The sequence below is a fragment of the Chlorocebus sabaeus genome, chromosome 2, assembly GCF_047675955.1.
Source record: "Chlorocebus sabaeus isolate Y175 chromosome 2, mChlSab1.0.hap1, whole genome shotgun sequence".
NCBI classification, from domain to species: domain Eukaryota; kingdom Metazoa; phylum Chordata; class Mammalia; order Primates; family Cercopithecidae; genus Chlorocebus; species Chlorocebus sabaeus.
Genome location: NC_132905.1, coordinates 66151574 through 66179567, shown reverse-complemented (window position 1 = coordinate 66179567; position 27994 = coordinate 66151574). Strand labels below are relative to the sequence as shown.

Below are 27994 nucleotides of genomic sequence, written 5' to 3'. Positions count from 1 at the left end.
TATGAGAATTAAATGAGAAAGGTCTGCAAAACCCCTATTAAAATGTCTAACACAAACTAGGTATTCAGCTGGGTGCAGTGGCTTACACCTGTAATCCCAGCACTTTAGGAGGGCAAAGTGGGCAGATCACTTGAGGTCAGGAATTCGAGACCAGCCTGGCCAATGTGGTGAAACCCTGTCTCTACTAAAAAAATACAAAAATTAGCCAGACGTCATGGCACACACCTATAATCCCAGCTACTCAGGAGGGTGAGGCAGAAGAATTGCTTGAACCCAGAGATGAAGGTTGCAGTGAGCCAAGATGGTGCCACTGCACTCCAGCCCAGGCATCAGAGTGAGATTTGTCTCAAAAATAAATAAATAAATAAATAAATAAATAAAGTAGGTACTCAATAAATGGTAGTAGATTTTTCTTTTTTCTAAGACGGAGTCTCACTCTGTCCCCAGACTGGAGTGCAATGGTGTGATCTCACCTCACTGCAACCTCCTCCTCCTGGGTTCAAGCAATTCTCCTGCCTCAGCGTTCCCAAGTAGCTGGGATTACAGGAGCGCACCACCACGTCCAGCTAATTTTTGTATTTTTAGTGGAGACGGGATATTGCCATGTTGGCCAGGCTGGTCTCAAACTCACGACCTCAGGAGATTCGCCCACCTCAGCCTCCCAAAGTGTTGAGATTACAGGCGTGAGCCACCACGCCCACATTTTCTGAATTCATATCACATTTACAGTTAATGTTGTACTGACAAAGACTCTGGGTTTTATTTTGGGAGAGGCAAAAGAGTACTGTCGCTATGGTAACTGGAAGTCTTGCCCTCAGCAATCCCTTTGTGCTCAAGGAAAAGAGGAACAACAAAGAATTAAAAGTGATAGATGGGTATGGAACAAGACCTTTCAGTGAATCAGCTCTGGGACATGGGTAGAGGGAAATAAACTCTGGGACTTTCGAGGAAAAAAATCTCTGGGACTCTCAAGGAATAAAATGCCAATCACCAGAAACTACAGAACAGGCTTTGGGATAATCTAATGGTGCTTATCACAAGGCTTGGATTCAACCTCCATTAAAGTGTGACAGTGCCTTTTAACTCAATACAACCACTTTAAATTGAGGGACACTTCAGGTGAAAGACCAGCTTAAATCTTTATGCCCCCTTCATTCAAGAAATATTCATTGAGTGCCTGCTGTGTGTCAGGTACTGGAGATAGATAATGGGAGGACAAGGCACCCCAGACCCTGCTCTCTAGTGAGGAAGGCAGCTAAGAAACAAGATAAGCACATACATAATGGTCATTTTTTTTTTTCTTTTTTTAGGCAGAGTTTCGCTCTTGCTGCCCAGGCTGGAGTGCAGTAGCGCAATCTTGGCTCACTGCAACCTCCACTTCCCGGGTTCAAGCAATTCTCCTGCCTCAGCCTCCTGGTAGCTGGGATTACAGGCATGCGCCACCACGCCCGGCTAATTTTTGTATTTTTAGAAGAGACAGTTTCTCCATGATGGTCAGGCTGGTCCCGAACTCCCGACCTCAGGTGATCCACCCACCTCAGCCTCTCAAAGTGCTGGGATTACAGGTGTGAGCCACTGCGCCTGGCCTTTTTTTTTTTTTTTTTTTTTTTTTTTTTTTGAGACAGAGTCCAGCTCTTGTCGCCCAGCCTGGAGTGCAACGTGTAATCTCGGCTCTCTGCAACCTCCACCTCCCAGGTTCAAGTAATTCTCCTGCCTCAGCCTCCTGAGTATCTGGGACTACAGGCGCCTGCCACCGCACCTGGCTAATTTTTGTATTTTTAGTAGAGACGGGGTTTCACCATATTGGCTAGGCTGGTCTCAAACTCCTGACCTCAGGTGATCCGCTTGCCTCGGCCTCCCAAAGTGCTGGGATTACAGGCATGAGCCACTGCGCCACGCGAGCATATAAAGATCATTTCTGACAGAGATAAGTAATTGCGGGAAAAACAACAAAATAATGTGAACCAGCGGCATGGAAAGGACTATTTTAGATACGGCTGTTAGAAAGGACTCTCCGAAGATGGGTGCAGTGGCTCATACCTGTAATCCCAGCACTTTGGGAGGCCGAGGCAAGCGGATCACCTGAGGTCAGGAGTTTGAGACCAGCCTAGCCAATATGGCGAAACCCCGTCTCTACTAAAAATACAAAAATTAGCCAGGTACGGTGGCAGGCGCCTGTAGTCCGAGATACTCAGGAGGCTGAGGCAGGAGAATTACTTGAACCCAGGAGGTGGAGGTTACAGTGAGCCAAGATCGTGCCACCACACTCCAGTCTGGGTGACAAACCAAGACTCTGTCTAAAAAAAAAAAAAAAAGAAAAGAAGTAAAGAAAAAGAAAGAAAAGGACTCTGCGAGGAACTGAGGTCTAAGCAGAGACCTAGGTGACAAGAAGGAGACAGCCATGTGATGATCTAAGGAAAGTGACTTCTAAGCAAAGGGAACTATTAGAGGCAAAGAGCCTCCGGCAGAAACGAGCTTTTCCCACACACAGCCTGAGCCTAGAAGGTTGAGACTTCCCGCAGCCCCTGCTGCTGTCCCAGGAAAACATAAACAATTTTAGCCGGTCCAGTGATACCTGGGTCTCCCAGGAAGAAGCCTTCAAGAGGACTTTCTGCCAAAGTTCTGCCTTGGAGGAAGGCCAGGGAGTGCCTAGGGATGGGTGCACAGACAGGTTTTAGACTCAGATTTTGATCAATTGTGGCTCCAGTCATGGTTGGCTGAGAAACAACAAGAAAAATCACTGGGCGTGTTTGCCCAGATATCAAATGGGATCAACGGCCCCAATTTCCTAGCATTGTGAAGAATAAGTGAGCTAATGGATGTCAAGTGCTTAGTATAGCAAACTCTAAATGGTACTGGTGATGGCAATGGTGATATACTAGCAAAAAAGACATCAGACACAAAGAATTATAGTCAATATTATTAAAAGTTAACACACAGTATCCAATATATTAAAGTGCATAAAGAGCACATCTTGAGTCCTAGGGAAGTGACAAATTGGTTCAAGTAGGACCTCTTCCCACGTCACACTAGAAGAAAGGGAATTAGTTCCTTTTACTTGACAAGGTAGGGAAGGAGGGAGGAAAGGCAGAAGAGGTAAGGAGGAAGAAAAATAAAGGAAGGAAGGAAGGAAGGAAGGAAGGAAGGAAGGAAGGAAGGGAGGGAGGGAGGGAGGGAGGGAGGGAGGGAGGGAAAGGCAAGAATGAAAAGAGGGAAGACGCCAGGCACGATGGCTCACGCCTGTAATCCCAGCACTTTGGGAGGTCGAGGAGGGCAGATCACCAGAGTTCAGTAGTTTGAGACCAGTCTGGCCAACATGGTGAAACCCCATCTGTACTAAAAATACAAAAAATTAGCCAGGCATGCTAGCATGTGCCTGTAATCCCAGTTACTCAAGAGGCTGAGGCAGGAGAATTGCTTGAGCCCAGGAGATGGAGGTTGCAGTGAGCCGAGATCGAGCCACTGCACTCCAGCCCAGCGACAGAGCAAGACTCTGTCTCAAAATAAAAGAGTGAAGAAAGAAATAGGCCTCAGAACTTCCCCACTGTCTTCCCAGGTACTTGAAATGCTTTCTCCAAGAGTCAAGCATTTCCTTCCATAATTAAAATGCAAAGAGACAGCAAACATGAGTTGAGTTTACTCATTCCAAACTACTGAGAATGAGTTGATTAAATCAGTGGATTTTCCCAGAAGCAATGGAAAGGGCCTGGGCCAGGGTTGGCCCTAAAATGTATCGTTGTATGACCTTTGGCATATTACTCAATTTCACTGAGCTAATCATCTTACCCTTACAAGTTCCTTCTCCTTTTGTCCCCATCAAAGTTTAAGGTCTTAAGATTGGCAAGTGTGCCAAACTAGAAACATGGGCACTTCCCTTACCTCCTTCTCCCTCTCACACTTGGACACCATTTTGTTGGACCTGCTTCTAAGTCTCGCCCATTGCCAAGTGGATGCCCAGTATCAGCCCTGCATCAGTTCTAATCTTGATTACTCCAACAGCTCTTCACAGAGCTCCAAGCCGCCAGCTACACCTTCCCCAGATCCAAATCAATACTGTCTCATGAGATGACATCTTCTCAGTGGTTATTTTATGACAAATACTATTCTAAGATATATATATACACACACACACACACACACTATTCTAAGATATATACTACTCTAAGATATGTATGTATATACTAAGATATATATACTATTCCGATATATATATGTGTATATATATATAAAACTATATCAGTCCATTTAGTGTTTACCTCTTAGGTTTGTAATGAGCATTATTCCCATTTTACGGATGAGAAAACTAAGGTTCACAAAGTAAGTTTCCCAAATACCAAAGCTAGCCAGGTATTGGGACAAGGAATTGAACCGAGGTAAGGCTGACTCCAGTTAACTACACTGCTGCTAATCTTCATCACTGCTACTACAGTGATATTTCTAAAATCTAAGTCTGATCTTAAGACTTCTATTTTAAAACAGTTCAGGCCGGGCACGGTGGCTCACGCCTGCAATCCCAGCACTTTGGGATGCCGAGGCAGGCGGATCTCAAGGTCAGGAGTTCAACACCAGCCTGGCCAACATGGTGAAACCTAACCTCTACTAAAAATACAAAAATTAGTTGGGCATGGTGGCTCAAGCCTGTAATCCCAGCACTTTGGGAGGCGGAGACGGGCGGATCACAAGGTCAGGAGATCGAGACCATCCTGGCTAACACGGTGAAACCCCATCTCTACTAAAAAATAAAAATAAAAAAAACTAGCCGGGCGAGGTGGCGGGCGCCTGTAGTCCCAGCTACTCAGGAGGCTGAGGCAGGAGAATGGCGTGAACCCGGGAGGCGGAGTTTGCAGTGAGCTGAGATCCGGCCACTGCACTCCAGCCTGGGCCACAGAACGAGACTCTGTCTCAAAAAAAAAAAAAAAAAAAAAACTAGCCGGGCGAGGTGGCGGGCACCTGTAGTCCCAGCTACTTGGGAGGCCGAGGCAGGAGAATGGCGTAAACCGGGGAGGCTGAGCCTGCAGTGAGCTGAGATCCGGCCACTGCACTCTAGCCTGGGTGACAGAGCGAGACTCCATCTCAAAAAAAAAAAAAAAAATTACAAAAATCAGCTGGGCATGGTGGCCCATACCTGTAATTCCAGCTACTCAGGAGACTGAGGCAGGAGAATCGCTCAAATCCAGGAGGCAGAGTTGCAGTGAGCCGAGATCACGCCACTGCAGTCCAGCCTGGGCAACAGAGCAAGGTTTCATCTCAAAAAGAAACAAAAACAAAAAACAAAAAAAAAACAGTTCAGTGGCTCCCCTACAGAACCATAATCAAGATACTCAGTACAGCATTTGGGCCATTAGTGAGTTAGCCATTATAACCAAGCCAAAAGAAACTCTAAAGATGGGAGCTTAAAAGGACAGAAGCAGGCAAGCTTTAGCAGACAGGCTGTGGGACACAGTGGTTATGAGCCAGAACTCTGAAATAAGAGTGCCTGAGTTTGGACCCCAGCCCCACCACTTTCCAGATAAACTTGCACAAGTCATGTCCTGAGCTTCAGGCTCCCCATCTGTAAAACGAGGATATCACTAGCACCCACTTCAAACCATCATACAGGTGTTGTGAAGATAAAAGTTACTTAGTACAGGCCAGGCCTGGGGACTCACACCTGTAATCCCAGCACTTTGGGAGGCCAAGGCAGGCTGATCACCTGAGGTCAAAAGTTTGAGATAAGCCTTGTCAACATGATGAAATCCCGCCTCTACTAAAAATACAAAAATTAGCCAGGCGTGGTGGCATGCACCTGTAATCCCACCTACAGGGGAGGCTGAGGAAGGAGAATCGCTTGAACCCGAAAGGCAGAGGTTGCAGTGAGCCGGGATCACACCATTGCACTCCAGCCAGGATGACAGAGTGAGACTCCGTCCAAAAAAAAAAAAAAAAAAAAGTTATTTAGCAGAGCCTGGCACACAATAAGCTTGCAAGGTTATTACTGTTCTCGCTGGGCATGGTGGCTTAAACCTGTAATTCTAGCATTTTGGGAGGCAGAGGCAGGCGGATCATCTGAGGTCAGGAATTTGAGACCAGCCTGGCCAATGTGATGAAAACCCATCTCTACTAAACACACAAAAAATTAGCTAAGCATGGTGGCAGATGCCTGTAATCCCAGCTACTCAGGAGGCTAAGGCAGGAGAATTGCCTGAACCCAGGAGGCGGAGTTTGCAGTGAGCTGAGATCGATCCACAGCACTCCAGACTGGGCAACAAGAGCAAAACTGTGCATATATTAAAAAAAAAAAAAAAAAAAAAGGGGGATGCTGGGCGCCGTGGCTCACGCCTGTAATCTCACCACTTTGGGAGGCAGAGGCGGGTGGTTCACGAGGTCAGGAGTTCAAGACCAGCCTAGCCAACATGGTGAAACCCTGTCTCTACTAAAAACACAAAAAATTAGCCGGGCATGTCAGTGCACGCCTGTAGTTCTAGCTGCTCAGGTGGCTGCGGCAGGAGAATTGCTTGAACCCGGCAGGTGGAGGTTGCAGTGAGCCGAGATCCCACCACTGCACTCCAGCCTGGGCGACAGAGTGAGACCGTTGTCACCAAAAAAAAAAAAAAAAAAAAAACACGAAAAAGAAAAAGAAAAAAAGGTTATTAGTGTTTTTACTACCCATACTCCTGCCACATCCAAACTCCCTGCAGTTCCGACCTCCAGGGCCTTTGTATAAACAAGCTTTTTTGTTTGTTTGTTTTGTTTTGTTTTGTTTTGTTTTTGACAGTCTTACACTGTCACCCAGGCTGCAGTGCAATGGCACGATCTTGGCTCACTGCAACTTCTGTCTCCCAGGTTCAAGCGATTCTCCTGCCTCAGCCTCCTGAGTAGCTTGGATTACAGGAGCGCACCACCATACCTGGCTAATTTTTATATTTTTACTAGTGACGGGGTTTCACCATGTTGGCCAGGGTGGTCTCGAACTCCTGACCTCAGGTGATCTACCCGCCTCCGCCTCCCAAAGTGCTGGGATTACAGGCATGAGCCCCTGCACCCAGCCAAATAAGCTGCTTTCTCTTCCTGGTCCTTCATGACCAGGCTTAGCCATTGGCACCTCCCTGAAGGACTTCCTTCACACCTGCATTCTCTCATGGCAACCTAACTTACCCTATGGGTCACAGCATTCATCACTCTGTACTGAAACTGCCTATCTAAGTAGATTTCTCCCAGAAGGCAATGAACTCCTCATAGGCATCCCCAGCATCTAACAAGCAGTGCCCTTAATATGGTGGTCAAATGCTTGTTAAATGATATAACCTGGCCAGGCGCAGCGGCTCACACCAGTAATCCCAGCACTTTGGGAGGCTGAGGTGGGTAGATCACCTGAGGTCAATTCAAGAACACCCTGGCCAAAATGGCAAAACCCCACCTCTAGTAAAAATACAAAAATTAGCCAGGCGTGGTGGTGTGCACTGGTAATCCCAGCTACTCAGGAGGCTGAGGCAGGAGAAAGGCTTGAACACGGGAGGTGGAGGTGGCAGTGAGCTGAAATTGTGCCATTGCACTCCAACCTGGGCAACAGAGAGAGACTACATCTCAAAAAAAAAAAAAAAAAAAAAAAAAAAAGAGACAACCTCAGCCTTCTCACTGGCAAAATGGAAATAAAAACAGAAAAGAGGCCAGGTGCAATGGCTCACACCTGTAATCCCAGTACTTTGGAAGGCCAAGGTGAGAGGATCATTTGAGTGAGGCCAGGAGTTTGAAGCCAGCCTGGGCAACATAGTGAGATCTCATCTCTACAAAAAATAAAAATATGGAGCTGCGCTAGGTAGCTCACGCCTGTAATCCCAGCACTTTGGGAGGCCAAGGCAGGTGGATCACTTAAGGCCAGGAGTTCGAGACCAGCCTGGCCAAAATGATGAAACCCTGTCTCTACTAAAAATACAAAAATTAGCTGGGTATGATGGCAAGCACCTGTAATCCCAGCTACTAGGGAGGCTGAGGCAGGAGAATCACTTGAACCCAGGCGGAGGTTGCAGTGAGCAGAGATTGCACCACTGCACTCCAGCCAGGGACAGCAAAACTCTCTCTCAAAAGGTAAAAATAAAAATACAAAAATAGGCTGGGTGTGGTGGCTCACGGCTGTAATCCTAGCATTTTGACAGGCTGAGGCAGGCGGATCACCTGAGATCGGGAGTTAGAGACCAGCCTGACCAACATGGTGAAACCTCATCTAGACTAAAAATACAAAATTAACTGGGCATGGTGGTACATCCCTGTAATCCCAGCTGCTCCGGAGGCTGAGGCAAGAGAATCACTTGAACCTGGGAGGCAGAAGTTTCAGTGAGCTGAGATCGCGTCATTGGACTCCAGCCTGGGCAACAAGAGTGAAACTCCGTCTCAAATAAATAAATAAATACCCAGGCACGGTGATACACACCTGTGGTCCTAGCTACTCAGGACGCTAAGGGAGGAGAATCACTTGAGCCCAGGGGTTCAAGGCTGCAGTGAACTATGACTGCACCACTATACTCTAGCTTGGGCAACAGAACAAGAGACCCTGTCTCAAAAAAAACAAAAACAAAAACAAAAACAAAAAAACAGGAAAGAGATCAATATCATCCATCTCAAAGGGTGTAGAGATTCAAGGAGAGAATCATATGGAGGTTCTTTGAAGAGTGTTATCCACAGGTAAACATAGAAACTATTACTACTCCTTGCGTGCAGAGGAAGGCAAAGCACTTGGAATGAAGCAACTGAAGACAGACCACAGTTTTATCCCTGGGGCTTAAGAAAAGCTGTATCCATTTCTTTAGGCACTGAGGGCTCCAATCTATCAATACTCTGTACTCTCTGAGTGATATAGTCTATAGCTCTGGAGTGAGTTTTGAGATGGAGTCTTGCTCTGTCGCCAAGCTAGAGGGCAGTGGCTCAATTTCGGCTCACTGCAACCTCCACCTCCCTGGTTCAAGCGATTCTCCTGCCTCAGCCTCGCGAGTAGCTGAAACTACAGGCGTGCGGCACCACACTGGGCTAATTTTTTATATTTTAGTAGAGATGGGGTTTCACCATATTGGCCAGCATAGTCTCGATCTTCTGGCCTTGTGATCCACCCACCTCAGCCTCCCAAAGTGCTGGGATTACAGGCGTGAGCCACCGTGCACAGCCGAGGGGAAGTCTTATTTATTTATTTATTTATTTATTGAGATGGAGTCACACGCTGTCACCAGGCTGGAATGCAGTGGCACAATCTTGGCTCACTGGAACCTCTGACTCCCTAGTTCAAGCCATGATTCTCCTGCCTCAGCCTCCCAAGTAGCTGCAATTACAGGCATGTGCCACCATGCTCTGCTAATTTTTTTTGTATTTTTAGTAGAGACAGGGTTCTACCATATTGGCCAGGATGGTCTTGATCTTGTGACCTCATGATCCACCTACCTCGGCCTCTCAAAGTGCTGGGATTACAAGTGTGAGCCACCATGCCCGGCCTATTCTTACAGAGTTTCTTAATTGAAATATCACCATATTACGAAGGAAAACAACTTGGAGATGAAATCATTACTCAACAGGGCCTCGAGAGACATTTTCACGCCTATGGAGTTTTAAATACCTAAGTTATTTATGAGACAATTCGTTAGTTCCCTTATCCTGGCAGGGCATGGTGGCTAACGCCTGTAATCCCAGCACATTGGGAGGCTGAGGTGGGAGGATCACCTGAGGTCAGGAGTTCGAGACCAGCCTGGCCAACATGGTGAAACCCCGTCTCTACTAAAAATACAAAAATTAACCAGGCATGGTCACAGGAGTCCGTAGTACCAGCTACTCAGGAGGCTAAGGCAGGACAATCGCTTGAACCCAGGAGGCAAAAGTTGCAGTGAGCCAAGATCGCACCACTGCACTCCAGCCTGGGTGACAAGAGCAAAACTCCGTCTCAAAAATAAATAAATAAATAAATAAAATTCCCTTATCCTTTAAATATTAACTTTTATTCCTAGCCTTTATTATTAATACCAGGAAATACTTAACATTTACTGATTTATTACCACATGCTAAATCCTTGACAAACATCTCACTCCCAACAATGTAGAGAAGTCAGCAGTATTATTCCATTTTACGAAGGAGGATTAAGAGGCTTAGAGCAATAAACAACTTGCCCAAAGTCACCTGGCTAGATAGAAGAGCTGGGACTTCAGAAGCAAGACTTCCTTCCTCTAAAACACACTACCCTGTTTTTTGTTTTGTTTTTTTTTTAAGACAGTGTCTGGCTCTGTGGCCCAGGTTGGAGTGCAGTGGCATGATCCTGGCTCACCGCAACCTCTGCCTCCCAGGCTCAAACCATCCTCCCCACCTCAGCTCCCCCAGTGCTGGAACTACAGGAACGTGCCACCATACCTTGCTCATTTTTGTACTTTTTATAGAGGTGGGGTTTTGCCATGTTGCCGAGGCTAGTCTCGAACTCCTCAGCTCAAGTGATCTGCCCACCTAAGCTTCCCAAAGTGCTGGAATTACAGGTGTGAGCCACCGCGCCCGGCCCCCACTAACCTTTATTACTTTTAAAAACAAGGGGCTGAGTGCAGTGGCTCATGCCTGTAATCCCAATACTTTGGGATGCTGAGGTGGGCAGACCACCTGAGGTAAGGAGTTCAAGACCAGCCTGGCCAACATGGTGAAACCCCGTCTCTGTTAAAAACATAAAAATTAGCTGGGCATAGTGGCACGCACCTGTATTCCCAGCTACTCGGCAGGCTGACGCAGGACAATCTCTTAAGCCCGGAAGGCGGAGGTTGCAGTGAGCAGAGATCATGCCACTACACTCCAGCCTGGTAGACATAGTGAGACTGCATTTCAAAAAAAAAAAACCAAAAAACAAACAAACAAAAAACCCCAAAGTCTTTGGGATATTTCAACATTAATAATATTAAGAGATTACTGTTAGGTTTGTTTTTTTTTCTTTTTTTTTTTTTTGAGACGGAGTCTCGCTCTGTCACCCAGGCTGGAGTGCAGTGGCCGGATCTCAGCTCACTGCAAGCTCCACCTCCCGGGTTCACGCCATTCTCCTGCCTCAGCCTCCCGAGTAGCTGGGACTACAGGCGCCCGCCACCTCGCCCGGCTAGTTTTTTGTATTTTTTAGTAGAGACGGGGTTTCACCATGTTAACCAGGATGGTCTCGATCTCCTGACCTCGTGATCCGCCCGTCTCGGCCTCCCAAAGTGCTGGGATTACAGGCTTGAGCCACCGCGCCCGGCCTACTGTTAGTTTTGTGTGTGTGAAAATGAGGGGAAAAAAAAATGTGGCCAGGCGCAGTGGCTCACGCCTGTAATCCCAACACTTTGGGAGGCCGAGGCAGGCGGATCACAAGGTCAGGAGTTCAAGACCAGCCTGGCCAATATGGTGAAACCCCGTCTCTACTAAAAATACAAAACTTAGCCAGGCGTGGTGGCAGGCACCTGTAGTCACAGCTACTCAGGAGGCTGAGGCAGAAGAATCAGGAGAATCGGCTTGAACCCTGGAAGCAGAGATTGTAGTGAGCCGAGATCTTGCCACTGCACTCCAGCCTTGCAGACAGAGCGATAGTTTGTCTCAAAAAAAAAGTAAGGGTGGGACAGTGGCTCATGCCTATAATCTCAGTACTTTGGTTTGGTTTTGTTTTGAGACGGAGTTTCACTCTTGTTGCCCAGGCTAGAGTGCAATGGCAGGATCTCAGCTCACCGCAACCTCCGCCTCCTGGGTTCAGGCGATTCTCCTGCCTCAGCCTCCCAAGAGTAGCTGAGATTACAGGCATGTGCCACCATGCCCAGCTAATTTTTTGTATTTTTAGTAGAGATGGGGTTTCTCCATGTTGGTCAGGCTGGTCTTGAAGCTCTGACCTCAAGTGATCCGCCTGCCTAGGCCTCACAAAATGCTGGGATTACAGGCATGAGGCACCATGACTGGCCAATCCCAGTACTTTGGAAGGCCGAGGCAGGAGAATCACTTGAGCCCAAGAATTTGAGACCAGTCTGGGCAACACAGCAAGACCTCATCTCTACAAATAATAATAATAAAAAAAAAATTAGCCAAGCATGGTGGCATACACCTGTAGTCCCAACTACTCAGGAGGATGAGGCAGGAGGATCCCTTGAACCCAGGAGGTTGAAGCTGCAAGAGAGCTGTGATTGTGCCACCGCACTCCAGCCTGGGCAACAGAGTGAGACTCCTTCACAAAGAAAAAAAAAATGCAAGAGTCTTTTTCTTTGGCATACACTACTGATAAAGTTATAGGTGAAATACAAACTAACAAGGCCCACTGAAGGGCCCATGGAGGAATTTTACACACATTTTCTGAGAGGAATAAAACAAAAGTAATAATGGTAACATATTCTCAACTCTTCATAGATCATCCAGCCAGGAAAACTCTATAAACTATGCTTTCTTTTTCTTTTCTTTTCTTTCTTTTTTTTTTTTTTTTTTTAAACATAGGCTCTCGCTGTAACCCATGCTGGAGTACAGTGGCAGGATCATAGCTCACTGCAGCCTTGCACTCCTGGGTTCAAGCAATCCTTCCACCTCAGCTTCCCAAGGAGCTGGGACTACAAGGCGTGCACCACCATGCCAGACTAATATTTTTTTTAATCTTTTTTTTAGAGATGAGGTTTCACTCTGTGGCCAGGACTGGTCTCAAACTCCTGGCTTCAAGCAATCCTCCTGCCTTGGCCTCCCGAAGTGCTGGGATTACAGGCATGAACCACTGTGCCCAGTCAAACCAGGTTTCTTTAATTTCCTTTATAGATTAGGAAATGGAGGGAAAGGATAACATTTACTGATATTTCCCAATGACTGATGTCAGACAGTTATGATAACACTTAGGTGAGGAAACAGGCTCATATAGGTTAAGTAACTTGCTAGGCTGGAAAGTTCTGCCTCCAATGTGCATAACACAATGAAAGGTTCAAGAGGTTTAAGTCATATGCCCAAATTACATGTGGCCCCAAGAGAGTGGCAAATACAGGCACTCAAACTCAGGCATTCCACCTCCAAATCCTGCAACCTCACCACCACATACCATGCAGCCTGGACATGAAAATCAGCCTCTTGGTCAGGCGCAGTGGCCTGTAATCCTAGCACTTTGGGAGGCCAAGGAGGGTGGATCACTTGAGGTCAGAAGTTCAAGACCAGCTTGGCCAATACAGTGAAAATCCATCTCTTCCAAAAATACAAAAATTAGCCGGGCATGGTAGCATGCGCCTGTAATCCTAGCTACTCGGGAGACTGAGGCAGGAGAATCGCATGAACCCAGGAGGCAGAGGTTGCAGTCAGCCCTGAGATCATGTCACTGCATTCTGGCCTGGACAACAGAGTGAGAATGTCTCAAAAAGAAAAAAAAAAAAACAAAAAAAAAACAAGAAAAAGAAAAGTGGCCTCTTTAATTACCTTGCCTTTAAAAATTGCAGATGTCTAATTATCATATAGGTCACAGCATGACCAATTTTCTACTCATCAAAGCACATTAGACAGAATTCAATACTCCATGGAACCAAGGGACAGTCAAGCAACCCAAACCAGTCATGCCCAGGAGCCTCAAAAAAGGCAGAAAAGTATTCAAAAACATGGAGACAGAAAGTAGAATGGTGGCTGCCGGGGCTGGGAGGAGGTTCATGAAAGAGGGAGTCAGTGTTTAATGGGTACAGAATTACAATTTTTATTTATTTATTTTTTTTTTGAGTTGGAGTCTTGCTCTGTTACCTACGTTAGAGAGTAGTGCGGCAATCCTGACTCAGTGCAACCTCTACCTGGCCCCCGGGTTCAAACAATTCTCCTGCTTCAGGCTCCCTAGTGGCTGGGATTACAGGCATGATTACAGGCATATCATTGTAGGCCGGGCGCGGTGGCTCAAGCCTGTAATCCCAACACTTTGAGGGCAGAGGTGGGTGGACCACGAGGTCAGGAGATCGAGACCATCCTGGCTAACATGGTGAAATCCCATCTCTACTAAAACTACAAAAAATTAGCCAGGCATCGTGGAGGGCACCTGTAGTCCCAGCTACTCGGGAGGCTGAGGCAGGAGAATGGTGTGAACCCAGGAGGAGGAGCTTGCAGTGAGCTGAGATTGCACCACTGTACTCCAGCCTAGGCGACAGTGCAAGACTCTGTCTCAAAAAAAAAAAAAAAAAAAAAAAAGAATGAAATCTCAGATGAGGGTGGCAAAGGGCAGACTGCCACCTGTTTGATTTGTAGTTAAAATGACTCATTCAAATTTCTAGGGGGAAAAGCACCATAGCTACAGAGAGAGGGATGTAAGAGCACTGGGACAGGAGGCAAAGAAACCCAGACTCCCGGCCGGGCGCAGTGGCTCACGCCTATAATCCCAGCACTTTGGGAGGCTGAGGCGGGCGGATCACGAGGTCAGGAGATCGAGACCATCCTGGCGAACACGGTGAAACCCCATCTCCACTGAAAATATAAAAAAAACTAGCCGAGCGAGGTGGCGGGCGCCTGTAGTCCCAGCTACGCGGGAGGCTGAGGCAGGAGAATGGCGTTAACCCGGGAGGCAGAGCTTGCAGTGAGCCGAGATCGTGTCACTGCACTCCAGCCTGGGCGACAGAGCGAGACTCCATCTCAAAAAAAAAAAAAAGAAAAAAAGAAACCCGGACTCCAATCCAGGCCCTGCTTATCAGCCAAATGACCTTGGACAAATTACTCATCTCAGTTTCCTCCTCTGTTAGGAGAGGATGGCAGGTCAGATGTAAGGATTCAATGACATTTAAGAGAGTGTTCCAAAAATGCTAGCAATAGTTATCATTATTGTAAAATGCCCACATTTCCATACCAAGTTTCCACAACCTAGAAATCCCAACACCTGTGCACCTGTAGAAGCAAGAAAGGCATTGGCCAGGCATGGTGGCTTACGCCTGTAATCCCAGCACTTTGGGAGGCCGAGGCAAGTGCATCACTTGAGGTCAGGAGTTCAAGACTAGCCTGGCGAACGTGGTGAAACTCCATCTCTATTAAAAATACAAAAAATTAGCCAGGCATGGTGGTGGGCACCTGTAATCCCAGCTACTCAGGAGGCTGAGGCAGGAGAATTGCTTGAACCCGGGAGGCGGAGGTTGCAGTGAGCCAAGATTGCACCACTGCACTCCTGGGCAACAGAGCTAGACTTTGTCTCAACAACAAAAGAAAAGAAAGAAAGGAATGTCAATCCACCAGCCATGGACTTTTTTCATATGAGAAAGAGACCTCTTGAGAATCAGGTCTCTACTAGGACAGAGACCCCAAATACCCATCTAAGATTCCTGGAAGTCAGCCTTTAAAATCCTAGAATTATGCTCCTGACGTGGAATAAACTGTCATTGAATAAAAAGCTTGGTTTAGGCCAGGCGCAGTGGCTCACACCTGTAATCCCAGCACTTTGGGAGTCCCTGGTGGGTAGATCACGAGGTCGGGAGTTCGAGACCAGCCTGGCCAATATGGTGAAAGCCCGTCTCTACTAAAAATATAAAAAATTAGCCAGGTGAGGTGGCACACACCTGTAGTCCCAGCTACTCGGGAGGCTGAGGCAGGAGAATGACTTGTACCTGGGAGGCAGTGGTTGCAGTGAGCCAAGATTGTGCCATTATTGCACTCCAGCCTGGGCAACAAAGTGAGACTCCACTTCAAAAAAAGAAAAAAAAATCCTTTGTTGAAATCCCAAGCCCCTCTTCTTGCTCCTTCTCCAAAATGCACTGATTCAAGCTCCACCACTCTTTCCTAAAACCATACTATTTACATTTAGTCACTCATATTAGGCTTCTAAAATTGTATAGGATTTCTGTCAGCTCATTAGTTCCATTATTTGGCAAAAGAGCAAAGTCCAGGGAGGACCTAGCCCAAGATCTAGCAAAATTGTCAAAGTATTATTACAAATTATTACATTATAATAATAAATAATTATTATAATAATTATACAATATATAATATATAATACAATATGTAATTATTATATACTATATATGCATATAATATATACTATATATAATTATTACATTATAATGATAAATAATTATTATAATAATAAATAATAAGGCATTATTACAAAAGTTTCAATTTTTTTTTTTTTTTTTTTTTGAGACACAGTTTCACTCATTACCCAGGCTGGAGTGCAGTGGCGCGATCTTGGCTCACTGCAACCGCTGCCTCCCAGGTTCAAATCATTCTCCTGCCTCGGCCTCCTGAGTAGCTGGGATGACAGGCACCTGCCACATGCCTGGCTAATTTTTTGTATTTTTAGTAGAGACAGAGTTTCATCATGTCTTGGCCAGGCTGGTCTTGAACTCCTGACCTCAGGTGATCCATCCAACTTAGCCTCCCAAAGTGCTGGGATTACAGGCGTGAGCCACAGCGCCCATCTCAATTTTCATTAGGTTACCCTACAGTCAATAGCCTGTAAGGGGCAGTCACTGACAAAGATGGATAAGACAAAGACATCACCCTCCTTTTCTCTAGGCTCATAATCCAATCAAGGAGCTTGACTAAGCATACATTTTGGTTTAAAGAATGTTTATGAAGAAAAATGTCCCAGCTTGCCGGGCGCGGTGGCTCAAGCCTGTAATCCCAGCACTTTGGGAGGCCGAGACGGGCGGATCACGAGGTCAGGAGATCGAGACCATTCTGGCTAACCCGGTGAAACCCCATCTCTACTAAAAAATACAAAAAACTAGCCAGGTGAGGTGGCGGGCGCCTGTAGTCCCAGCTACTCGGGAGGCTGAGGCAGGAAAATGGCGTAAACCCGGGAGGGAGAACTTGCAGTGAGCTGAGATCCGGCCACTGCACTCCAGCCTGGACGACAGAACGAGACTCTGTCTCAAAAAAAAAAAAAAAAAGAAAAAAAAAGAAAAATGTCCCGGCTTAACCAACATAGTGAAACCCTGTCTCTATTAAAACTACAAAAAATTAGTTGGGCATGGTGGTACACGCCTATAATCCCAGGTACTCAGGAGGCTAAGGCACAAGAATCGCTTGAATTCAGGATGCAGAGGTTGCAGTGAGCTGAGACTGTGCCACTACACTCCAGCCTGGGCGACACAGCAAGACCCTGTCTCAAAATAAATAAATAAATAAAATTAATAAAAAGACTGTTTATCAAGAAAAATGTAAACATCCTCCCTATTATTTCTTAGGAAGATGATGAAGGAAGAAAACTCCAGAGGTTAAATATACCTTTAAATTCTGACTTCCAAGCCCCCTCAGCACCTGTCTTTGGCAATAATCAGGTGCACTCAAAGTACTGTTAGTTTTATTCATTTGTTAAGTTATTTGAAATACAGATTTCTTTTTTTTTTTTTTTTTTGAGACAGAGTCTCGCTCTGTCGCCCAGGCTGGAGTCCGCAGGGGCCGGATCTCAGCTCACTGCAAGCTCCCCCTCCCGGGTTCACGCCATTCTCCTGCCTCAGCCTCCCGAGTAGCTGGGACTACAGGCGCCCGCCACCTCGCCCGGCTAGTTTTTTTGTAGTTTTAGTAGAGACGGGATTTCACCGTGTTAGCCAGGATGGTCTCGATCTTCTGACCTCGTGATCCGCCCGTCTCGGCCTCCCAAAGTGCTGGGATTACAGGCTTGAGCCACCGCGCCCGGCCTGAAATACAGATTTCTTATCATTATCCTTAACAATTCTTTGTCTGGGTTTTGTGGCTGTGTGTTCCTAGAAGAGCACTTGGAAGCAACGGGGTCTCGCGCTGTCACCCAGCTGTAGTGCAGTGGTATAATCCTAGCTCACTGCAGCCTCTCAACTCCCAGGTCAGCCTCCCAAGGAGCTGGGACTACAAGCACGCACCACCATGCCTGACTACCTTTTTTTTTTTTTTTTTTTTTTGGTAGAGACAGGAATCTCACTTCATTGCCCAGGCTGGTCTTGAACTCCTGGATTCAAGCAATCCTCCCACTTTGGCCTCCCAAAGTGTTGGGATTACAGGCGTAAGCCATTGCACCCACCTAACTACAAGTAATTGTCAAATGGTATTTGTACTTAGGATACACTTTCAAACTTCAGAAAGGGAGTTTAAGTACCTTTACAATCCAGGAAGATGTACCAGGCAACTGATTCCCACAGATACAGGAGATCTTGGGGACTCAAAACATTACATCTCATTTTCCCCAAATCCCAGCCAAAGGCAAACAACCTGCTTGCTTCCTCTTTAAATTTCATGCCACTTGCCCTGCTAATTCAAACCAAAAAACAAAGCTGTGGTATGGAGGAAATGAAGTCCCTTTTTAAGTATACATTAGATAAGAGAACTGACAAGTAAATACGGGGTATATAAGGTATAGACTCCATCTTGGTAAGGCAGGGAAGTCACTAACATTGAATGGAGAACTCAGGAAGATTTCTTTGAGGATTTCAGGTAATTCTGAATGAAATACAGCATGGAACTGGAAGAAGACATGGAGGCAAGAAGAATGCTGAAGTTGGGTTAAGAACAAGCTGGCTGCCTCAGCTAGAAAACAGATAGTGGCAGAAGTGACTTGGACAAGGGACTAACTGGCAGGCTGCCCAAGGGAACACATGAAAGAAATCAGATCTGCTGCAACAAGCTTCCACAGGCAACTGGGTTTCTAAGTGAAGTAGCGACGAAGATTCAGCCAGGTGGACATTGCAGATCATCAGCCCCTCATTTTACAAATGGGGAGAAGCAGGCCCATAGCATTAAGTGACTTGCCTGAGGTCTCACAGTGAGTGGAAGAGCTGGGACTTGAGCCAAATCCAGATCAAATCCGTTACTGAATAGGATCTGACATTCATGTGAGGAATAGGGGTTGGGAGAGGACAGGGACACAAAACAGTCTAGTCATTCAGGTTTGCCCTGATTAGGGCTGGCAACAGGATCATGTGGAAGAGGGCCAGACAGGTGACAGCCAGGGAAATAGGTACAGATGATCCAACACACTTAGAAATGAAAAACGCTTTCAGAGGTAGTCTTTGTCTCCAAAAAAAATTTTTTTTGAAAAAAGGAAAAATCCACTTGAGACTTAGAATAGATTAGACATGTGGGTACAAAAGGAGAAAGATCATCATAAAGCATGATCACCATCAAAGAATATCATTTTCTCCCCAGCATTTGCCTTTCTAGAGCACCCATTTAGAGAAAGCCAGAAGCTTCCACTCAAGATTGGGGCACCTACCTTTATCCTGGCTTTTCCTGGCCCATTTCCAGAACCCAGAAAACCAAGAAGGACTCCTTGGAAATTCCAACACCTGTGACCCTGCTGATTTAGGGTGTCAAAGACTCCCTACTCATCATAGAATGAAAGGTAAGGGACCAGAGAGACAAGCTGGCTATGCAGCATTTATTAGAATGATTCTATATCAATAATAATGTTCACGTTCAAGTAAGAAATACGTAACCATTTAAATTTGACAATAGCCAGGAAAGGCAGCTCACACCTATAATCCCAACACATTGGGAGGCTAAGGTGGAGGACTGCTTGATCCCACAAGTTCAAGACCAACCTGGGCAAAATGGCAAGATCTCGTCTCTACAGAACATTTAAAATTAGCCAGGTGTGGTGGCACATGCCTGTGGTCCCTGAAACTCAAGAGGCTGAGGGGAGGATCGCTTGAGCCCAGAAGGTTGAGGCTGCAGTAAGCTGTGATCACACCACTGCACTCCAGTTTGGGTGACAGAATGAGACCCTGTCCCCCCCCCCCCCACTTCCCCCCACCCAAAAAACATATATTTATATACAGAAACAAAATTCCTGGAGAAGTTTCAGCCTTTTTTTTTTTTCAGACAGAATCTTGCTCTGTGGCCCAGGATAGAGTGCAGTGGTATGATCTTGGCTCACTGCAACCTCCACCTCCCGGGTTCAAGCTAGTCTCCTGCCTCAGCCTCCCAAGTAGCTGGGATTACAGGCACCTGCCACCATGCCCAGCTAATTTTTGTATTTTTAGTAGAGACGGGGTTTCACTGTGTTGGCCAGACTGGTCTCGAACTCCTGACCTCGTGATCTGCCCGCCTCAGCTCCCAAAGTGCTGGAATTACAGGCATGAGCCACTGTACCCAGCCAGTTTTGGCCATTAGTTAAAAAGCTATGTGCTAGAATAACTAATTGAGTATAACTAATAGAGGGGACTATGGCCTTGTACAAACTTTTAAGGGATGTGTATCTGGATAAAGATAAAACAAAAATATATATATAAGGCTAACCACCACCTTCCTATTTTCACAGAGAAATCTTTGTCTTTGTGTATGAAACCTCACTACTAAAAGTGTAGTTCAGTAACATCAGCATCACCTGCAAATCAGAAATGCATCCAGGTTCCGTCCTAGATCTACCAAATCAGAATCAGCATTTCAACAAGACCCCTGGGTGACTTATGTGCACATTCAAGTTTGAGAAGCACTGGTGTAGAATACTTTAAGGGTGCACTGTACAGCAGTACACAGATAAAGTATCAAACAGCCAAAGAAAGAGACAAAGTACCTGTTCACTTTCAGTATACTATATTTTATTAGCTACTGCTCAGACAGACCTCCAGTGTTTTTTATAAATTTGGTACTTACTAATGGTCACATGATCTAACTGTGGGATCTATTTCATTTCTAGAAATAACACAACTTAGTTCTAGGGCTTTCATGCACATGAAATATAAAACAGTTTAGTTGTTCTGAAAACATGATAATGGTTAATTTTATTCAAGTCCCAACACTGAGTTCAGAGCACTTCTCCATAGGCCCCATTAATCTCTCCAGGTTTCTGGGAATATGATTAAATCCCTCGGCATCCTTAAGAAGCAGGTGCTTAGCAAACATCCAGTTTCCAAATGAGAGTCAGAGGGGCTTGATCCTGAAAGTGTAGTATTTTCCTGCCTTGTCCTACTGGTATAGCTGCTTGGACCTAAAAATCTCTCTCCTGCTGAGGCCTCATGCAGTTGTACACTCAAGTACTTCCCAAAAGGAAGAAAGGTCAGAGGTATCATTATCCCCAAGCACTTGGAATTCCAGCTGTGGAGAAATTAATCTGGTTGGGGGTTCAGGCTGAGAAGCCCTGAATAAGATCTGTAAAGGCAGAGGGAAACACAAAAGAAAGAACTATTGAGGCTTTTAAGAGACAGGAGGTCCCAGATATTTGCAGATTTTAAAGTCAGGATTGGGGGTGAAGACTGACAAGAGGATGACTGGGAGAGAAAAATATCCATTTCCCCACCGACACCCTAGGGACAAGAACAAAAAGAGTATCCAAGGAATTCCTCCAAATGACATATTTTCTTCATAAAAGATAGTAATAAAGCCAATGTAGGGAAGAAGCTTACAGGCTAGAAGCAGTGCTGGAGAAATCTGAGAGTTTTGTTTGTTTTTGTTTTCCAGCACAAGGAGATAAAGCAAAGGAGAAAACAGTATGCACCCAAACAGAATCTTAGGTCTTCTATGAAGTAAACCACCACGAGGATTCAGAGTCCTGTGATTAATCAAAGAAATGGTTTCCACTTTGAATCCAGCCCTGGGGGCTGAGGCGCTCCTAGACTTGAGGCCACCTCCAGCACAAGGAAAATCTGTATAGCCACTACATAAACAGAACAGTTCCGGAGAAAGACAGAAACCAGAAAAATGTTTGGGGATTGGGCAAGCCAAGAGAGAAGAGATCCTGTTAGCGGAAAGATAAAAGATAGGCCTATGAAAAACAATGTGCAGGTAGCCCTTTAGGAGAGGAATCCTTCCCTGGAGGGAGAGGAGAATTCAGGAGGCGTGACTCTGGGAAGTGTGCTCTGAAAAAAAGGCCGCAGGAGCAGAGAGAAAAGTGCCGTGCTGAACAAAGATACGCACTCGCCAGAGGAAGGAAGAGGAAATGGGTACGCTGACCAGACTGGGAGAGCACCTCAAGGGGAATGTGGCTCCAAAAATGGAAGGAAACTGAGGAATGAAAATGTCTTGGATGACAGAAAAGCTAAAAAGGGTAGGAAGCCATGCTCAAAACCACAGACCATTCGCCACCTGGAAATGAGAGGACTCAGAAAAAGGTGTGCCCCCCAAATTTAAGAAGCATCTGGAAAGTGGCTGCACTCTGAGAGTTGTAGAACTAAAAGGGGTTCACCTCGTACATTTGAGGGGCACAAGAAATATACTCCCAGATATGAAAATGAGTCTCTCTCAGAAAATAGGGTAGTTTGATTTGGGGAACACGTGAAAAGTGTGTAACCCCAAGAATACAGTCTCGGGAGAAGGCAGTGAATTCCCTTATTTGTGAAACTGGAAATAAGTACTCATAAACTTCAGAATTTGGACATCGTTTTCGGCCCAACCTCAGATTTGAAGGGCTGAGGAAAGGAAGTGGCCCCTAAATGTAAGAAATTCCTGAAGGCATGCTGTCAGATTTGGGACCTGGAAAAGGGGGATTCTTTTTTGGAGTGGTGGGGATACAAGAAAGTATCCCAAAACTTTGGCTAATGGACCCCAGATCTGAAGACCTGATAACAGGGTGAACCTCTAAATTGGAACGGAAATGCAGAATCAGATTGGAGGCCCGAAAAAAGGAGTGTGCTTCCACTTTGGGGGCTGAGGGAAGAGTGTACACCCTCAATTCGCGGGGGGCTTTAGAAATTTAGATAAAATTCCAGAGCTAGAGCTTAAGAAAAGGGGTGTGCCGCCCAGTTTTCAAAACTATAGAGAAAAGGGACACTCCCATATTTGGGGTCTTGAGAAAGGAATGTGCTCCCCGGAATAGCATAAAAAAGCCAATTTTAAAAAACGTATTCCCAAAGCACAGGGCAACAGCAGAGGCTGCTGATGAGGATCTAGGGGCCCACACAGCTCAGGCTCGGTCCCTAGCGCTCACCCGCACCCCCAACACGGCCCGCTCCGCGCCCCGGGCCCGCACCCCACGGCCCAGCCCCCTCGGGCGGCGCTGATTGGCGGCAGCCGCCGTCACTCTTGAGGGTAGCCCCGGGGATTGGGCACCGCTCGCACGCCCGCCACGCTCTCAGCAGCAGTCCCAGGGCCTCCCTCCAGGCTGGGCGAGCAGGGCCAGGCGGGGAGCGGGGCCGGGCAGGGGACCGGAGCAGCCGTGGCGTCCGTCGCCGTCCCCGCCCTCACGGCGCGCACGCAGCGCGGGCCCGGCCCGACCCGGCCCCGGCCAGCCGGCTTCGCCTCGCCGAGCCTCGCCGCGAGCTCACCTCACGGCCCCACTCCGGCTGCGCCGCTCCAGGACAAACCGACAGAAGGACTCTGCGTGCTCTACACCACGTGACCCCCGGGACGCGCCCAGCGTATCCCCCGCCCCCCACACAGACGCATCATCGCCACCACCGAGTGACGTAAGGTCCCAGCGGCCCCGCCCCCTTCCCTGTCCGCCGATCACCGTGGCAACCGCCTGCGCAGGCCACGCCCACTGCCCTGACGCGCGGGAAACAGGCCCGCGCCCTATCAGAAACACGAAGCCCCTACTCACTGGTAATCACTGAGATCTCGGAAGCCGGGAAATGGCCGCTATCCATCACCCGTTAATTTTGCCACCTAAATGTGTCTCAAAGCTTCCCACTTCTCCATCGAAGCGACCACCATCTCTCCAAGATGACGGTGGTCTCCACCCTATTACTCTTCGCCGTTCTAATCCATTCTTCGTACACAGGCAGAGAGGTCTTTTCAAAACGCCATCCCCTGCTCAAAGCCCGTTTCCCTCCCTACTCCTAATTAAGATCTAACTCTTCACCTAGAGTATCTACCAGGCTCTTCAAAGTCTGGACCTGACCTGCCGCTTTCTTGTCCTCACACATCCAGCTCCCCCACATTCTCAGCGTCCTTCAAGTCCGCCAACAATCCAGGTTCTTCTCACCTCAGAGCCTTTGCACTCTTTTTCTCCCCCACTTTATCATTAACACCTAGAAAAGTTTCCAATTGCTGCTAAGGATAAGGAGCTATATTTTGCCTGGGGACGAAGGTCGGAGTTGAAGCCATCCCGAAAGAATATGAGGCCAGGAGCAGTGGCTCACGCCTGAAATTCCAACACTTTGAGAGGCTGTGATGGGTAGATCCCTTGAGCTCACGAGTTCAAGTCCAGCCTGAGCAACATAGCCAGACCCCCCCCCCCCACCTCCCTCCAAGAAATACAACAATTAGCCAGGCGTGAACGTGCGCACTTGTGGCCCCAGCTCAACCTTCTGAGTAGCTGGGACTGCAGGCCCATGCCACCATGCCTGGCTAATTTTTTTTTTTTTTTTTTTTGACACGGTCTCAGTGTGTCACCCAGGCTGGAGTGCAGTGGCTCAGTCTCGGCTCATCATAACCTCCACCTCCTAGGCCCAAGCAATTCTCCCACCTCAGTCTCCCTGATAGCTGGGACCACAGGTGTGCACCACCAAGCCTGGCTAATTTTTGCATTTTTTTGTAGAGATGCAGTTTCACCATGTTGCCCAGACTGGTCTTGAATTCCTGGCCTCAAGCAGTCCACCGACCTTGGCCTCCTAGAGTGCTGGAATTAACATCGTGCTCAGCCAATTTTTTTTTTTTTTTTTTTTTGAGACGGAGTCTCACTCTGTAGCCCAGGCTGTGCAGTGGTGCAATCTTGGCTTACTGCAACCTCCACCTCCTGGGTTCAAGCAATTCTCTGCCTCAGCCTCAGAAGTAGCTGGAATTACAGGTGCACGCCGCCACACCCAGCTAATTTTTTGTATTTTTTTTTTTTAGTAGAGACGGGGTTTCACCATCTTGATGAGGCTGGTCTTGAACTCCTGACCTCATAATCTGCCCACCTCAGCCTCCTAAAGTGCTGGGATTACAGGCGTGAGCCACTGCGCCCGACCCAGTTTTTTGTTTTTGTTTTTGTTTTTGTTTTAGAGACAGGGTTTCACTTTGTTGCCCAGGCTGGTCTCAAACTCCTTGGCTCAAGTGATCCTCCTGCCTCAGCCTCCAGAAATGCTGGAATTACAGGCCTCAGCCAGCAAATCCAGCTTGAGAAGTGCTTTTTAAACCAGGCTGGAGACTAAGGAGGGTATTGCCTCAGTGGAGGTAGTCAGGGCAAAGAGCAGCCCTTAGGTAGAGATACTGCGGAACCAGGGACAAAAGCTTCAGCTATACTTGCTTGGGCAGTACATGTCTTCTATTAAAATTGTAACATGGCTGGGCATGGTGGCTCACGCCTGTAATTCCAGCACTTTGGGAGGCCAAGATGGGCAGATTACCTGAGATCAGGAGTTCGAGACCAGCCTGGCCAACATGGTGAAACCCTCTCTCTACTAAAAATACAAAAGCTAGCCAGGCGTGGTGTTGCATGCCTGTAGTCCTGGCTACTTGAGAGGCTGAGGCAGGAGAATGACTTGAACCCTGGAGGCAGAGGTTGCAGTGAGCTGAGATAGCACCACTGCACTCTAGCCTGGGCAACAGAGCAAGATTCCATCTCAAAAAATAATAATAAAATAAAATAAAATTGCAACAATACAGAAAAGATTCACATGACCCCTGCACAAGGATAAGCATGCAAATTCATGATACATTTCATACTTTTTAAAAAATCAGCAATTTGAGAATCAGTGCCACTCAGTCAAGTAAGTGCTCACATACAGGAAGGGCCTTCCCAAGATCCTCTGGGTTTATGTTTATTAATATGAAATTGCTCAGATGTCAGTGGCTATGGTAGCACACAAAGAACTTTTTGCCCCACAACCACAATAATGCCAAGAACTCCAGACTCTGTAGCCCCGTATAAATATAGCATGTTTCTTTACTTATTCAACCAGCATTTACTTTAGAATCAAATTCAAGATGGGCAGCAAACACTCAGAGCACAATAAGACTTAGGCCCCGCTCTCAAGGAGCTCACAGACTAGTGAAGTAATCATGGCAAGCAAAAGAGAAATACGTCACAAGGGCCCCTGAGCTACAACAGGAGTGCAGGCTTGGAAAACAGACAGGCACAAGGACAGCTCCACCAAGAAAGAGCGACAGCTGCTGCCCCCAGCAGCACTGCACACCACTGCTGTGATTCAATCTTAGTATCCCTTTGTCTTTGAGTCACTCGCTCAAGAGGCAAAGTCTTGGCCAGCAGCCACTGTCGATTGGCCAATCTCAGGTCACATGGATGAGTCCAGCCTGCCAGGGAAAGAAGAGAGGAATGATCTGCTCCTAAGGGTAATCCCCAAGATGGGAAGTGGGGGTTGGAAGGAGACTGACACTGATCAGGGAAAAATAACTGAATACAGATATGAAAAAAGTACCTTGGGAGTTAAGCTCTTTCTGATGGAAAAACTTTCAGAAATTTGACTTACCAGCTTCTTCTGAACTGAATATTAATGGAATGCTAGCCAAAGAGCTCCAGTTTACAAGATTTTGGTCTAAAGTTCACTGACTCCTTAGTAGCATCTACCTTCTGCCTTAAGATCCTCCCCAGCATCTTACTAGTACTGTATTTCAAAACTGTAGTCCCAACCCATAAACTGAGAGCTCCACAATGAAACCCTGTGTGCATCCATACAAAGTATAGGGTAGCACCAAAAGCATCCATCTGTGTGGAAGAGTTGTCACTCTCCGTAGGCATCACTTTTCTTCAATATTCACTTTTTTCACTCAATGGGATAATGTATATATACCAACACAGAATTGTCACGTTTAAGTTCAATAATATGTGAGAAAATGTACTAAACTACAAAGTTCTATACGAATTCATTTCTACTTTCTTTCTTACTAGGTTCAGCATATTCAAAATATTCCTAGAGAAAGAGAAGCAGAATTAAAGATCCAACATGAGATAAAATATTCAATTAGGAAACTGATCTTTCTCAACCTCTACCCAGCAAACCTCTATACTCTATCGTTATGCAACCCTCAAGCACTTACAGTGAGTCTGTTAAGGGAAAAGAGGGAAACTAAAACAGAAAAGTAAGCCCTCTAAATCTCACAGACCCCATGTACTGAGTTATCACCAAACTTGAGCATGTCAGTCCCCAAAAGCAGGAACTGGGGTGTCATCTCTGCAGCACCAAGCTGAGTGTGAGAACTCAGGAAGCCGGAAACCACAGTCACAGTAGCATCTGAAAGGTCCAAGACCTCAACAAGGCACCAGAGGCCCAAGGGAAGCAGGTTGTCTTGGCCCTGGCCTGAGGTCTCTCCAGTCTGGGCTCCATGGAAAGTTGCTGAACTCCCCAGGCCTTAACTGCTCTCCAGGTGAGGGGGAGGAGAATTAACTAGGAATTCCAAATTACTTCTGGCATTTTGCAAGATTACAAGGAGAGAGGGAGCAGTAGGAAGGAGAGGAAAGCATTTTGTATTCTTGTCCTAGTCACTAAAAAGGCCGATAAGGCCAGGCACAGAAGCTCACGCCTGTAATGCCAGCACTCTGAGAGGCCAAGGCAGGCAGATCACTTGAGGGCAGGAGTTCAAGACCAGCCTGGCCAAAACGGTGGAACCCCATCTCTACTTAAATACAAAAATTAGCTGGGCGTGGTGGTACATGCCTGTAATCTCAGCTACTAGGGACGCTGAGGCAGGAGAATTGCTTGAACCCAGGAGGAAGAGCTTGCAGTGAACTGAGATCATCATGCCACTGCACTCTAGCTTGGGCGACAGAGCCAGGCTCTGTCTCAAAAAAAAAAAAGGGTCAGGCTTGGTGGCTCACTCCTGTACTCTCAGCACTTTGGGAGGCCGAGGCCGGCAGATCACCTGAGGATAGGAGTTCGAGACCAGCCTGGCCAACATGGTGAAACCCTATTTCTACTAAAATACAAAAATTGCCAGGCATGGTGGCACATCCTGTAATCCCAGCGACTCAGGAGGCTGAGGCAGGAGAATCGCTTGAACCCAGGAGGCAGAAGTTGCAATGAGCTGGGATCGCGCCATTGCACTCCAGTCACTGTTACCTGTAACTTAAACATACCTAATAAATATTTCTTGTGGGTTAAAATTCTTACAAGCCTAGAGATAAAGGGAAAGGGGGAGGATTTTAGCCTCTGGGACTAAGGGAATGGAGGTTATAAAGAGGTAAATTAAATAAGCAGTCTTGGAATATCCAGGTAATCCACTTCAGTCTCCAAACTTCTTGTAATTTAATTTTAAACAGTTAATGCTGTCACGTGGTTCAAATACTGGAAAT

General features: G+C 46.7%; 1 protein-coding gene and 1 pseudogene across 4 annotated transcripts in view; one reads left to right on the top strand and one right to left on the bottom strand.

The window, feature by feature from the left end:
- Window positions 1–23206, bottom strand: part of PHF20 (PHD finger protein 20) — a 188225-nt gene extending 165019 nt beyond the window's left edge. For all 4 annotated transcript variants that reach the window (XM_037995037.2, XM_073009320.1, XM_037995040.2 and 1 more), the window contains exon 1: window positions 23088–23206. The gene's annotated coding sequence lies outside the window, so the exon portion shown is untranslated. The remainder of the gene's footprint in view (window positions 1–23087) is intronic.
- Window positions 23207–25325: 2119 nt separating this feature from the next.
- Window positions 25326–25414, top strand: LOC119622632 (U6 spliceosomal RNA; annotated as a pseudogene).
- The last annotated feature ends 2580 nt before the right edge of the window (window positions 25415–27994 follow it).